The sequence below is a fragment of the Rana temporaria genome, chromosome 6 (assembly GCF_905171775.1).
Source record: "Rana temporaria chromosome 6, aRanTem1.1, whole genome shotgun sequence".
NCBI classification, from domain to species: Eukaryota; Metazoa; Chordata; class Amphibia; order Anura; family Ranidae; genus Rana; species Rana temporaria.
In genome coordinates this window covers 183,856,510-183,872,266 of record NC_053494.1, presented here as the reverse complement: position 1 = coordinate 183,872,266, position 15,757 = coordinate 183,856,510, and the positions used below count along the sequence as shown (strand labels likewise).

General features: G+C 46.2%; 1 protein-coding gene across 2 annotated transcripts in view; it reads left to right on the top strand.

The window, feature by feature from the left end:
* Positions 1-11,377: 11,377 nt before the first annotated feature.
* Positions 11,378-15,757, top strand: part of GPD2 (glycerol-3-phosphate dehydrogenase 2) — a 294,667-nt gene continuing 290,287 nt past the window's right edge. Inside the window, exon 1 of one of the 2 annotated variants that reach the window (XM_040357935.1) lies at positions 11,378-11,547. The gene's annotated coding sequence lies outside the window, so the exon portion shown is untranslated. The remainder of the gene's footprint in view (positions 11,548-15,757) is intronic. The other variant, XM_040357938.1, reaches the window with a different exon arrangement.

The following is a 15,757-nucleotide window of genomic DNA, read 5'->3' as shown; positions in this document are numbered from 1 at the left end:
CCATCAAACGCAGCCACTGCCCATCACACGTCACCACTGTGCCAACTCACGTCACCACTATGCCCATCCAACGCAGCCACTGTGCCCATCCAACGCAGCCACTGTGCCAACACACGTTGCCACTGTGCCCATCACACGCAGCCACTGTGACCATCATGTAATACATACAATTATTGAAAAAAAAATTTAAATAGGGGGAAAACAAAGAAAAGTAATTTTCGGTTTCGGTTTCGGACTGAATTTTTTTTTTATTTCGGTTTCGTTTCGGTTCTGAAATTTCCATTTCGGTGCATCCCTAATATAAAATATATTATTTATTACAAAAATGGAAAAATACTTTCACACAATAGCAATGGTATAATAAAGAGTGAATAAATACAATCAAAATAAAACCATCTAGATTAGAAAATCATGGGTAGTGGATAAATCCTTTAAAGTCGCCTACGCGTTTCGCCGTGGGGCTTCCTCAGGACGAGACAAACAGGATTTTTTGCTAATATGTAGATATTGTTTCATAATCTGGAACAATACATATCACATTGATAAAATACAAAGACAATAATAATGATTTTACAAAAGAGAAACAAACTTATTGAATTATTTAAAAACGGGGGAGATAAACAAGGGTTACATCGCATGGTTACGTCACCTGATGCATCGCGGTAGGTGCATCCATCCAAAACACTCCGAGCATATGGGGAGTATGCACAGATATTGTGGGATTATTTAAATATCACTTTTAATGGTACCAACGATGGTCATCTATTAAAAATATATATAAAAAAAAAGGAAAATTATAAGGAAAATATATGTCTCTAGAAAGATACATATATAAAAATGATATATGTGTGAATATATATCCATACTACATAGAGGGTGGGAGAAATGGAAAGGATTTCCTATACATAAGAGAGGAATAGAAAAAAGAGAGAAAGAGCAAGTGAGTAAGCACAACGAGAGTTAACCAGTATTGGCCCAAAGCCCATATAGACAATATAAGTGATAAAACAGGTGTGTAGATTAGTAAGTGGTATTAATGGAATATCATACCAATAATCCAAGCTTGTGCATCTATGATGATAATTTCATGATGTCAGAAATTGGACAATCAAATCCAGATACAAAGAAAATATATGGAAGGGGTATATACCAGAGTATCGAAAAACGAAAACAAAACCCCTGTTCTGTGGAAAAACACATATAAAGGGGTTAGATAAGTGTATGATTAACCAGATAATCATACATGATACCAATAAACACATCCATGTATCAATAATTTGGTCATACTGTAAATTGACCCACAAAACAGCATAAGCAAAAGATAAATACCTGAATAGTCCTATAGGGGAAGTTGGTGCTTCATGGGCAGTGCATCACTTGGCCTCCATGGTTCAGATCTGTAAGGCTGCTACTTGGTCTTCGGTCCATACATTTAATAAGGTCTACCAGGTAGATGTGAGAGGGTATGAGGATGCCGCCTTCGTCTGCAGGCAGCAGTATAGATCCTCTGGCACGATGGCGGTCTTATTTCTGATCTGTGCCTCCATCCCCTCAATTTTAGCATTGCTATGGGACATCCCATTAAGTAATTAAGGCTCTGTGTCCTGTGATGTATGATCAAGAAAATAGGATTTTTTTTAATACAGCTTACCTGTAAAATCCTTTTTTTGGGAATACATCACGGGACACAGAGCTCCTGCCCCTCTTCGGAGTTAAACGTGGGACACTTATTGCTTTGCTACAAAACTGAGGCACTCTCCATTTGGGAGGGGTTATATAGGGGAGGAACTCAATTTATTTTAATTGGGTTAACCAGTGTCCAATCACCTGTGGTGACTACATAACCCATTAAGTAATTAAGGCTCTGTGTCCCATGATGTATTCCAAAGAAAAGGATTTTACAGGTAAGCTGTATTAAAAAAAATCCTACTTTTTGTTTATGAAACTTGGTTTTAGTTATAAACTTGCAAAAAAGAAATAATCACAAAGTAAATAATTTTTTTATAAATTTAAGGTCTGACATTTTTTCCTGGGCATGATCTACCCGGACCCTGCGCATGCACAGGTACACTGTGGATGGGGATCCAGTGTTTCTGCGCATGCATCCTGCAATCTGCCTCCTGTGATTTCTATGTCATTCATCCCAGGAGGCAGATTACAAGATCCCACAGAAAAGGCATGGACATCTGCCACTTTATTGGAAAGGGTCCGCATTGTGTCTGCACATGGAGTCCGGAGCATGTGCAGAAGCCCTGTGGGGATCTGCCAGGTCCCACAGATCTGCCAAAGATCCCTGTGGCATGTCTGTGCATGCGCCAGAAATTAATTCAAGATGGCACCGAGCAGTGAAAGAAGAACTTTACCCACAAGCAAGACAAGATTGGACTAATATTAAAGAGGAGATCCAGGATCCTTCGGAAAAAAAATAAATAAATACTGTAGCTGCCGACTTTTAATATTAGGACATTTACCTGTCCTGGAATCCAGTGGTGTCTTTACCCTGGCCGATTTTTCTATTGCCTCTCGGGTGCTGCTGCCGCCATTGCTTTTAAATCCTTGCGGCTTCACAGCCGGTTCCCTACTGCGCATGTGCCAAGCACACTGCGTGAATGGCCCGATGGCAGGGGAAGGAGAAGGGGGCCGTGGCGAGATCACCAAGAAATGGGAGCAAGTGGGAGGCAAATAAGCAGAGTTTTCCCTTTTGTGTGGAGCTTCGCTTTAAATTGTTTTGTTTTTAATTTTTATACAGGAACAATTTTTAAAGTTGAAAAATGTTAATTTTTCATAATAATGGTGAAGTTTCTCTTTAAACTTATAAATAGTCAATTAATAATGGATGTGTCACTGTGATAAGGCATTCACACTTGTTTAAAAACTGCAGCTTGAGCTATTGATCCTGGTAAGCAATAGACTTTTTGGAAGGCTAAAATACACAATATGTTTTTTTTTATTTATCTTTGTAGCTGTAACCATAAGGGTCCTTTCACACGAGCGGACCATTCGTCCGTTCATTACAAGTCCGTTAACAAACTTATAATGAATTCCTATGGGAACGCATCCGTTAGCGGATGGAGCATCCGCTAGCGTCCGCGTCAGTCGGGATCCGCTTTTCCGAACGGAAGAAACCCTATTTTTCTTCCGTTCGGCGGAACGGACCGGATGCAGATGGACAGACAGTCCGTCTGCATCCGGTCCCCCATAGGGGACAGCGGAGCAGAGACAGGGCGGTCCCTGCACTGTGTGCGGGGACCACCCTATCCGCCGACAGCTCAGCGGGGATTCCCGCTGAGTTTTGGCGGACACACTGAGCGGACCCAGAAACGGTCCGCTCCATGTGAAAGAGCCCTAAAACATGTTCAGCCCCCCTGAGTCAATACTTTGCAGAACCACCTTTCACTGCAATTACAGCTTCAAGTCTTTTTGGGACTGTTTCTACCATCTCCACACATCTAGAGGGTGACATTTTTGTCCATTCTTCTTTGCACAATAGCTCAAGCTCTGTCAGATTGGATGGAGAGCGTCTGTGAACAGCAATTTTCAAGTCTTGCCACAGATTCTCAATTGGGTTTAGGTCTGGACTTTGACCTAAACTTTTGTCCATTCAAACACATTTATATGCTTTGATTAGAGCTGCACGATTCTGGCCAAAATGAGAATCACGATTTTTTTTGCTTAGAATGAAGATCATGATTCTCTCACGATTCTCACAAAAAAAAAATGGGCTAACTTTACTGGCTATTTTTTTTAATTCATTAAAGTAATTTTTTCCCAAAAAATTGCATTTAAAAAGACTGCTGCGCAAATACAGTGCAACATAAAATATTGCAACAACCGCCATTTTATTCTCTAGGGTCTCTACTTAAAAAATATATAATGTTTGGGGGTTCTAAGTAATTTTCTAGAAAAAAAAAATAATGATTTTAACTTGAAAAGAGCTGTCAGAAAAAGGTTTGGTGTTTAAGTGGTTAAACGTTCCTAATTTACATACAGAAGTTTATTCCTTTGAAGTGATACAATGTTTAGACTTAATTTTCCACTGATAAAGAATGTTTTTAAAACTTGGCAGATTGCCCAGACTGACTTTTGGATGAGAGCAGACAGGAAATTCTTTGCATATCAAAGTGCAGAGAGAAAATTATTTTCATGTCAAAGATCGCAAAACCCTGTGTCAGTTTCAGCAGACATGTTCGGTCCTGTGTACGAGGCCTAACAAGCTTTCTTCTAAGATTGCCCTGTATTTGGCTCCATCCGTCTTCCCATCGACTCTGATCAGCTTCCCTGTCCCTGCTGAAGAAAAGCATCCCCACAACATGATTTGTGCTGAGGGGAGGGGATTTCAGCAGTGGAGACTTGTACTGGGGGAATTTATGCTCATACATCCTCAGGAGGGGCGCAGTTTGGCATGTTCGTCCTCAGCTCTAGATGACCTTTCAGGGTTTTTTCGCCCATTGGGTGTCATCCATTCAGTTCAGGCGCAGTGTCCAGCCCTGCTGCAGGCAGCCTGCCAGAATGTATGGTGGCTGCAACTGGACAGGGCAGGCCAGTGGGGTAGATTCAGGAACAATTTCCGCCGGTGTAGACTGAGATGCGCGGCGTAAATGCCAATTTGCGCCGGCGTATCTCCGCGCCGTATTCAGCAAACAATATTACGCCGTAACGTAGATTTTTTTTTTTCGTTTGGACCTTTCCACGCCGGTGCGGCGTGGGCGCCCATTTACGCTGGTCTGAACTAGCGCGGCCCTGGTTTTTCTATTTTAAATATGCAAATGAGGGAGTTGGTCCGATTCAGCAAATTACGAATTGCCGGCGCAGGCTACTCCCGGTGCGTGTAACTCTGGTTTGCAGCGGAAAGTTACCCTTTATAAAGCAGGGGTAACTTTACACCAAACTTGCAGAGGTCAGCTGGAGAGCAGCTAAAGCAGCAGCGTTACAAACGACCTGAGCAACAACACTTGCTGGACAACACATAGAGGCGGTCCCCATGTTGGGAGAGGCCCTCAATAATTACAGCCCTCTCCTCTGGGCTGAAATTGGTCATCCGCCCACCTGAGGATTCCTCATCAGCCATAACTGCCCCACCACAATGCAAACCACCTAGCTTGGAAAAAAAAAGCTTCAGTACATTTGCACCTGCAGGGCGGAAGTCTGGGCTGATTCATGGACTGGGCTTTGGTAGTGGGTCGGCGGAGCTCAGGGATCACGCCGGGGCGCAGTTCTGAGCATGTGCAGATTGGGGCATTTACCTCTGGATGTCACTGAGCATGTGCGGTCTAAGATGCGCCCCGGCGTGACCCCTGCGCCACGCTCCCCGCTTCATTAGCATAGGGAGCCACCCATTTTATTCTACCCCGCCTTACGCCGCGCTACGCCGCCTTACGCCGTGTAAAATCCGCCACGCCGGGGCAAGAGACAGGAAAAAAGTTTCCTGAATCACTAGCATGCCTCTCTGCGCTGCTCCGGCGCAGTGTAAAAAAGATGCACTGCGCCGGACCAAAGATCCGCTGATGTTCCTGAATCTGGCCCACTGTTATGAGCTGTACCTGAATAGGACCCTGTGTATGAACAGCCTGCAGGCAGTGGGCCAGATTCAGGAACATCAGCGGATCTTTGGTCCGGCGCAGTGCATCTTTTTTACACTACGCCGGACCAGCGTGGAGAGGCAGGTAGGGTATTCACAAAGCACTTGTGCCTAACTTTGCACCGGCCTAACTTAATTTCCTCGGCGTAAGTGGAAGTGGGTGTGACCTTATGCAAATGATGTTCTGAACGTGGAGCAGTGATTTACGCCCGGCGTATCTTGAACGGAGCATGCTCAGTACGTTCGTTCCCTTCTGAGCATGCTCACAACTATGCCGGCCCAACTTACAGAGATACGCTGGCCCAACTTACGCCCAGCCGATGCAAATGTACATCCAGTTTTATTCCCCCCCCAGGGAAGGTACATTTGCTGTGAGATGGCTGCTCCCGTTCCCCACAGGCAGAGGAGGAAAAAAAACTTTAACACCCAGGAGATGTCAGCCCTCATAACAGCAATGGAGACTTATGACCAGGGCCGCCATCAGGGGGGTACAGGCAGTACACCTGTAAGGGGCCCGGGGGTCCCCAGGGGCCCAGATAGGAACCCCCCTTTTTTAAAAAAAAAAATATATATATTTTTTAATATATTTGTAATTATATTTTTTTGATGGACAAGAAGGCCTGGCTTGCAGTCTCTGCTCTAATTCATTTCAAAGGTGTTCTATCGAGTTGAGGTAAGGACTCTGTGCAGGCCAGTCAAGTTCCTCCACCCCAAACTTGCTCATCCATGTCTTTATGGACCTTGCTTTGTGCACTGGTGAGCAGTCATGTTGGAACAGGAAGGGGCCCTCCCCAAACTGTTCCCACAAAGTTGGGAGCATGAAATTGTCCAAAATGTCTTGGTATGCTGACGCCTTAAGAGTTCCCTTCAATGGAACTAAGGGGCCAACCCAACCCCTGAAAAACAACCCCCCACCATAATCCCCCCTTTCATCAAATGATTTGGACCAGTCCACAAAGCAAGGACCATAAAGACATAAATGAGTGAGTTTGGGGTGGAGGAACTGGACTGGCCTGCACAGAGTCCTGACCTCAACACCTTTGGGATCGAATATTCCGATGGACGTGTTTTGTCGTATAATCAAACTGTCTGTACGCTCCATCGGACAAAAGAGCAGAAAAACTACGTAGTTTCGTGAATGTTGGCTGAAAAAGTTCTGCCGTCTGTATGCAGAACAAGTTCACGGCCAGTGCCTTTCGGACAAAAAAATATATATATAATTATTATTATTATCATTATTATTATTATTATTAAAGGGCCCAGAGGTCCCGGATGGAAAGCCCCCTTTATTTGGTAATTTATTTTTATAAAAAAAAGGGGGGTTGCCATCTGGGGCCCTGGTGGCCTCCGGACCTTTAAGGGGGTTCCCATCCGGGCCCTCTCCAGCTGACTTGAGCAAGTCTGGTGCAAAGTTACCCCTGCTTTATAAAGGGTAACTTTCCGCTGCAAACCAGAGTTACACGCACCGGGAGTAGCCTGCGCCGGCAATTCGTAATTTGCTGAATCGGACCAACTCCCTCATTTGCATATTTAAAATAGAAAAACCAGGGCCGCGCTAGTTCAGACCAGCGTAAATGGGCGCCCACGTCGCACCGGCGTGGAAAGGTCCAAACGAAAAAAAAAAATCTACGTTACGGCGTAATATTGTTTGCTGAATACGGCGCGGAGATACGCCGGCGCAAATTGGCATTTACGCCGCGCATCTCAGTCTACACCGGCGGAAATTGTTCCTGAATCTACCCCAGTGAGACTGGATGCTACCCCTGTCCCTTACAGGTGCACCAAGGTCTCGTTGACACAGGTGTACTCTAGAATTCATGCTACAGTGCCTTGCAAAACTATTCACCCCCCTCTGCATTTTTTGTGTTTTGTTGCCTCACAACCTGGAATTAACATGGATTGTTTGAGGATTTGCATCATGTAATTTACAGAACATGTCCACAACTTTGAAGATGTTTTTTTTTTTATTGTGAAGCAAGCAACAAATAGGACAAAATAACAGAAAAGGTCAATGTGCATAACTATTCACCCCCTCTAAAGTCAAAACTTTGTAGAGCCACCTTTTGTGGCTATCACAGCTCCAAGTCGTTTTGGATAAGTCTCTATGAGCTTGCCACATCTTACCACTGGGATTGTTGCCCATTCCACCTTGCAAAACTGCTCCAGCTCCTTAAAGTTGGATGGTTTGCGCTTGTGAACAGCAATCTTTAATTCTGAGCACAGATTTTCTATTGGATTGAGGTCTGGGCTGTGACTAGGCCATGCCAACACATTTACATGTTTCCCCTAAGACCCCTTTCACACTGGGGCGTTTTTCAGGCCCTTTAGCGTTAAAGAAAGCACCTGTAAAGCGCCTGAAAGAAGCCTCATCTGCAAATCCAATGTGAAAGACTGAGGCGCTGCGCTGGCAGGGGGTCAAAAAAAGTCCTGCGCCAAAGCGCCTGAAAGACGCCCCAGTATGAAAGGGGTCTTAGCGGAGCTTTACCAGCGTTTTTCTGGTGCTGGCCGTGTGAAAGGGCTCTGAAAGCACTTGGGCTTTCACATTGGGATTGCAGATGAGGCTTCTTTAAGGCGCTTTACAGTGTGAAAGGGGTCTTAAACCACTCAAGTGTTGCTTTAGCAAGTGTGTTTGGGGTCATTGTCCTGCTGGAAGGTGAACCTCCATCCCAGCCTCAAATCACACACAGCGTGGTACAGGTTTTGCTCAAGAATATCCCTGTATTTAGCAATATCCATCTTTCTATCAACTCTGACCAGTTTCCCAGTCCCGAGATGGTGTTCTTTCGGTGATGTGATGTGTTGGGTTTGTGCCAGACATAGCGTTTTCTTTGATGGCCAAAAAGTTCAATGTTGTTCTCATCAGACCAGAGCACTTCCTCCATACATTTTGGGAGTCTCCCACATGCCTTTTCGCAAACTCAAAACGTGCCATTTTGTTTTTTGCTGAAAGTATTGGCTTTCTTCTGGCCACTCTGCCATAAAGCCCAACTCTATGTAGCGTACGGCTTATTGTTGTCCTATGTACAAATACTCTCTGCTATGGAACGCTGCAGCTCCTCCAGGGTTACCTTAGGTCTCTGTGCTGCCTCTCCGATTAATGCCCTCCTTGCCCGGCCCGTGAATTTTGGTGTGCGGCCGTCTCTTGGCAGGCTTGCTGTTGTGCCATGTTCTTTCCATTTGGTTATAATAGATTTGATGGTGCTCCTAGGGATCATCAAAGATTTGGATATTTTTTATAACCTAACCCTGACTTGTACTTCTCAACAACATTGTCCCTTACTTGTTTGGAGAGTTCCTTGGTCTTCATGGCAGTGTTTGGTTAGCGGTGCCTCTTGATTAGGTGTTGCAGCCTCTGGGGCCTTTCAAAAAGGTGTGTCTATGTAATGACAGATCATGTGACCCTTAGATTGCACACAGGTGGACATCATTTCACTAATCATGTGACTTCTGAAGGTAAATGGTTGAACCAGAGCTTTTTATGGGCTTCATAACAAAGGGGGTGTATACATACGCACATGCCAATTATCATTTTTTTTATTTCTGAAAAATAGTTTTATGTATATATTTTTCTTCACCAACTTAAACTATTGTGTTCTGATCCATTACATATAATTCAGATTAAAAAATCATTGAACTAAGGCTGTAATGTAACAAAATACTGGGGTGGATTCAGCAAGCAATTACGCCTGCGTATCCATAGATACTCAGCGTAATTGCTAAGTAGCACCGGCGTATCGACTTTCTGTATTCAGAAAGCTCGATACGCTGACTGTAGCCTAAGATACCACTGGCATAAGGCTCTTATGCCGACGTATCTTAGGCTGCATTCTGCCGCTGGCCGCTAGGTTGCGTTTCCGTAGTTGTCAGCGTAGAGTATGCAAATTGCATACTCACGCTGATTCACAAACGTACGCGCACCCGGCGGTCATGTTTTACGTCGTTTGCGTTCGTCGCTTTCTGTGTAAGGCTGCCCCTGCTATTAGGAGGCGCAGCCAATGGTAAGTATACACGTCGTTCCCGCCTCGCGATTTTCGAATTTCAAATTTACGTTGTTTGCGTAAGTGAATCGTGAATGGCGATGGATGCCATTTACGTTCACGTCGAAGCAAATGACGTCCTTGCGACGTCATTTACCGCAATGCACGTCGGGAAATTTTCCCGACGGAGCATGCGCAGTACGTTCGGCGCGGGAACGCGCCTAATTTAAATGATCTACGCCCCCTACGGGATCATTTAAATTACACGCGCTTACACCGGCCACCTTTACGAAACGCCGCCACAAATTACGGAGCAAATGCTTCGTGAATGAAGCGTAGCTCAAGTAATTTACGGAGGCGTAGCGTAAAAACGGTACAGTGCGCTCCCCTACTTGAATCTACCCCACTGTCCATGGGGTAAACAAGGCATTCCCCTATTCTGCCTAGTGACACGGTCACTGATGACTGTTTCCCGTGATCGGGAACGGTCATCAGTGACGTGTAGCCACGCCCCCTAACAGTAAGAATCACTTCCTAGGGAACACTTAACTCCTGCAGCGCCACCTAGTGGTTAACCATTCACTGCCAGTGTCATTTTTACAGTAATCAGTGCATTTTTATAGCACAGACGCTGTAAAAATGGTCCCAAAATGGTGTCAAAAGTGTCCGACATAATGTCGCAGTCACGATAAAAATCCAATGTGTCCGCCATAACTAGTAAAAAAATAATATTAATAAAAATGTCATAAAACAGTCCCCTATTTTGTAAAAGCTATAACTTTTGCACAAACCAATCAATAAACGCTTATTGCAATTTTTTCCCCAAAAAAATATGTAGAAGAATACGTATCGGCCTAAACTGAGGGAATTTTTTTTTTATATATATATTTTTGGGAGGTATTATAGCAAAAAGTAAAAAATATTGAATTTTTTTCAAAATTGGCCCTCTTTTTTTGTTTATAGCACAAAAAATTAAAATCGAATAGGTGATCAAATACCACCAAAAGAAAGCTCTATTTGTGGGAAAAAGAGGACGCCGATTTTGTTTGGGAGCCACGTCGCACGACCGCGCAATTGTCTGTTAAAGCAACGCAGTGCTAAATCATGGTCAGTGGTTAAAGAAACCAGAGGTTAAAGGAGTTCTCTGACCTAAAACTTTTAACCCCCGCTGTGCCCGGGCTGTAAAACTATACAAAATAAACTTTCACTTACCTGCCTACGATCCCCCGTTGTTCCGATATCGCCGTCCCGTTCTCCGGTCCCGTGTCGGTGACTCACATTGCGCTCAGCCTATCAGCGGCCGCGATGGGACATTGCTGCGGCCGCTGATAGGCTGAGCGCACTGTGAGTCACCGACACACAGGAAGCGGAAGAGACCGGGACCGGAGAACGGGACGGCGATATCGGAACAACGGGGGATCGTAGGCAGGTAAGTGAAAGTTTATTTTGTATAGTTTTACAGCCTGGGCACAGCGGGGGTTAAAAGTTTTAGGTCAGAGAACTCCTTTAAGTAATTGGAGTTTTTGACAGAACACCGTAACCCATAGCAACCAAGAAACTGCAGTCACCCAAGTCACGCAATTGGTTGCTATGGGCTGCTCATAACTCCCTCTGAACTCATGTATTTTCTATACAATGAACATTCTTCCTCCAGGCACTGTGTGAGGAAATCCCGGTAGAACTGTCTCACCTATTCCGGCAGAAACCGCCTCTCACACCGGGAACAGCGAGTTTCCTCACACTGTGCAACATTGTAAATATACAAGGAGGCGGGCCATCGCTGTTGCTCGTGATTGGCTGTCGGCAGAGGCGCTCTATCCGCGGATTGGCTGGAAGGTGTGTCAGGCAGGCCCTGTGTCTTGGGTTACTTCCGTGTTTGGATGCTGGGCCCTCCTGATCAGTGTGATGTGTGTGTGTCCATAGAGACCGGGGACAGGAGCCGGTGCTGAGCCTGACCGGGACTGCTGAGGAGAAGCCAAGAGCTAACGTTCTGTGAGTACCTGTGTCCCCTCCATCCTTCATACACTGCCAGGTCCTGGGGATATACACTGCTGCTGCTGCTGCAGAAGCTCTTTGCAGGCTGAGCTGTGTGTCAGTCAGGGTGACAGATCCCATCTAGAAGCAAACTGCTTTATCTGAATACCCAGATGATATATAAAGAATAATTGCATTGCAAGGTTAATGCACATAAAGGTGTGATTTATTGGATATAAAGCCCTGTTCTTATTATTTTCTATAGATGAGTGATAGATCTGTGGTACTGTGAGGGTTAAATCATGGCGTGTCCATGTGTGTCGCTGAGCATGAGAGGAACACGCGTTCCACATGTGCCCCGGTGTGCAGGAAGTGTGACTCAGTGCTGATTCATGGAGGATTGTGTAAGTGATGGGAACTCCTGAATTACCACTACGAGAGGGTGACAGACTGCCCGTCATTAGAGGGTACACCAAGGGGAACTTCAATTGGGGCCCCTTCACACCAGCGTGCATGCGTTATGTTCCGTATATTGGGGCCCCTTCACACCAGCGTGCATGCGTTATGTTCTGTATATTGGGGCCCCTTCACACCAGCGTGCATGCGTTATGTTCTGTATATTGGGGCCCCTTTACACCAGCGTGCATGCGTTATGTTCCGTAAATTGGGGCCCCTTCACACCAGCGTGCATGCGTTATGTTCCGTATATTGGGGCCCCTTCACACCAGCGTGCATGCGTTATGTTCCGTATATTGGGGCCCCTTCACACCAGCCAGCATGCGTTATGTTCTGTAAATTGGGGCCCCCGTCACACCAGCAGACGTACATTATGTTCTGTATATTGGGGCCCCTTCACATCAGCAGGGCTGCATGACGTTCTGTATATTGGGGCCCCTTCACACCAGCAGGCATGCATTATGATCTGTATATCGGGGTCATGTCACACCAGCAGGCGTGTATTATGTTTTGTATATTGGGGCCCCGTCACACCAGCAGGTGTGTGTTATGTTCTGTATATCGGGGCCCCGTCACACCAGCAGACGTGTGTTATGTTCTGTATATCGGGGCCCATTGACACCAGCAGGCGTGTGTTACCTTCTGTATATTATACAGTCACACCAGCAGGCATACGTTATGTTCTGTATATCGGGGCCCCCTCACACCAGCAGGCATACGTTATGTTCTGTATATCGGGGCCCATTGACACCAGCAGGCGTGTGTTACCTTCTGTATATTATACAGTCACACCAGCAGGCATACGTTATGTTCTGTATATCGGGGCCCCATCACACCGGTAAGCGTGCGTTACCTTCTGTATATTATACTGTCACGCCAGTTCCGTATAACCAGTGCCTGCTGGGCGGTGTGATACGTCATTGGGATGCATCAAACTGTTTACATTTTTTCTTTTTCTTTTTTTACTTTATGAAAATGCCAAAGACGAACACTGGGCTTGTTGCAAAGCGCTGCGAGACGTTGATGTTAGAGATGAGGTCGGGTGTCCTCCAAATTCACCTCTATCTAAACTTCTACTTCATTCGATATTCTAGTCCATTCAGCTGCATACCAGTCAGTCCCTGTCCCACATGTAAACAAAGGGGTGGGAAGCTGGTGACATCAGTGCCCTTGTATGAACACATGTCCATATAAACGCCAGCCATACAGGGGTTACAGTGCAGCAGGAAACAGACAAATTTCAATCCATGTATGGTTGTTCCTGCTCATAAGAAGTCAATCCGTCGATCGACTTCTCATGGACAAGGCTGTGGATGAGGAAGGTGGTTGAGTTTTTTTTCTTTCTCAACCTTCTGGCTTGTATGGGCAGCTTTAGTCAATGCCATTGATTGGACTGGAGAATAGTGCGAAGTGGCAGTCCAGATAAAAATAAATTCAGTGGATGCCCGACCTCATCTCTAGTGTGCAATGTGTAATAATGAAGCATTCCTACATTGTCACCCAGCATAGAGCACGTCACATGTCTGCATTGTCACCCAGCATAGAGCACGTCACATGTCTGCATTGTCACCCAGCATAGAGCACGTCCCATGTCTGCATTGTCACCCAGCATAGAGCACGTCCCATGTCTGCATTGTCACCCAGCATAGAGCACGTCACATGTCTGCATTGTCACCCAGCATAGAGCACGTCACATGTCTGCATTGTCACCCAGCATAGAGCACGTCCCATGTCTGCATTGTCACCCAGCATAGAGCACGTCCCATGTCTGCTTTGTCACCCAGCATAGAGCACGTCACATGTCTGCATTGTCACCCAGCATAGAGCACGTCCCATGTCTGCATTGTCACCCAGCATAGAGCACGTCCCATGTCTGCATTGTCACCCAGCATAGAGCACGTCACATATCTGCATTGTCACCCAGCATAGAGCACGTCCCATGTCTGCATTGTCACCCAGCATAGAGCACGTCACATGTCTGCATTGTCACCCAGCATAGAGCACGTCACATATCTGCATTGTCACCCAGCATAGAGCACGTCCCATGTCTGCATTGTCACCCAGCATAGAGCACGTCACATGTCTGCATTGTCACCCAGCATAGAGCACGTCCCATGTCTGCATTGTCACCCAGCATAGAGCATGTCCCATGTCTGCACTGTCACCCAGCATAGAGCACGTCACATATCTGCATTGTCACCCAGCATAGAGCACGTCACATGTCTGCATTGTCACCCAGCATAGAGCACGTCCCATGTCTGCATTGTCACCCAGCATAGAGCACGTCCCATGTCTGCATTGTCACCCAGCATAGAGCACGTCCCATGTCTGCATTGTCACCCAGCATAGAGCACGTCCCATGTCTGCATTGTCACCCAGCATAGAGCACGTCGCATGTCTGCATTGTTACCCAGCATAGAGCACGTCGCATGTCTGCATTGTCACCCAGCATAGAGCACGTCGCATGTCTGCATTGTCACTCAGCATAGAGCACGTCCCATGTCTGCATTGTCACCCAGCATAGAGCACATTGCATGTCTGCATTGTCACCCAGCATAGAGCATGTCCCATGTCTGCATTGTCACTCAGCATAGAGCACATTGCATGTCTACATTGTCACCCAGCATAGAGCATGTCCCATGTCTGCATTGTCACCCAGCATAGAGCACATTGCATGTCTACATTGTCACCCAGCATAGAGGATGTCACATGTCTACATTGTCACCCAGCATAGAGGATGTCACATGTCTGCATTGTCACCCAGCATAGAGGATGTCACATGTCTGCATTGTCACCCAGCATAGAGGATGTCACATGTCTGCATTGTCACCCAGCATAGAGGATGTCACATGTCTGCATTGTCACCCAGCATAGAGCACATTGCATGTCTGCATTGTCACCCAGCATAGAGCATGTCACATGTCTGCATTGTCACCCAGCATAGAGGATGTCACATGTCTGCATTGTCACCCAGCATAGAGCACGTCCCATGTCTGCATTGTCACCCAGCATAGAGCACGTCACATGTCTGCATTGTCACCCAGCATAGAGCACGTCACATGTCTGCATTGTCACCCAGCATAGAGCACGTCCCATGTCTGCATTGTCACCCAGCATAGAGCAAATTGCATGTCTGCATTGATCTACTACTTTTACCTATCGGCCGGTGTATGTTGAGTCTCATTTCTCTGTATGCAGACAATTAGTATAACAAGCTTCTTCCTCATTGTCCCTTTGACTAACCCCAATAAGAATGACACTCAACAATCTGTTCCCAACAAGACTCCTACCTTTCTGTTGACCCATCTGGCAGCCAATCAGAGCCCTTCTTCTATCCAGTATAGTGCTGGAATTAGGAACCATTGGCTTGCTGATTGTCAAACATGTTGGGAAAATATGTTTGCACCTGTTCACACTCGCACATGAATGCAAATGTATCCTTAAGGGTCCTTTCACATTACCCGTTCGTCCGTTCATTACATTATTGTAATGAATCCCTATGGGATCGCGTCCGTTAGCGGATGGAGCATCCGCTAACGTCCGCGTCCGTCGGGATCCGCTTTTGCGAACGGAAGAAACCCTATTTTTCTTCCGTTCGGCGGAACGGATCGGATGCAGACGGACAGACGGTCCGTCTGCATCCGATTCCCCATAGGGGAGAGCGGAGCAGAGACAGGGCGGTCTCTGCACTGTGTGCGGGGACCGCCCTATCCGCCGACAGCTCAGCGGGGATGACGGATGATCCCCGCTGAGCTTTGGCGGACACACGGAG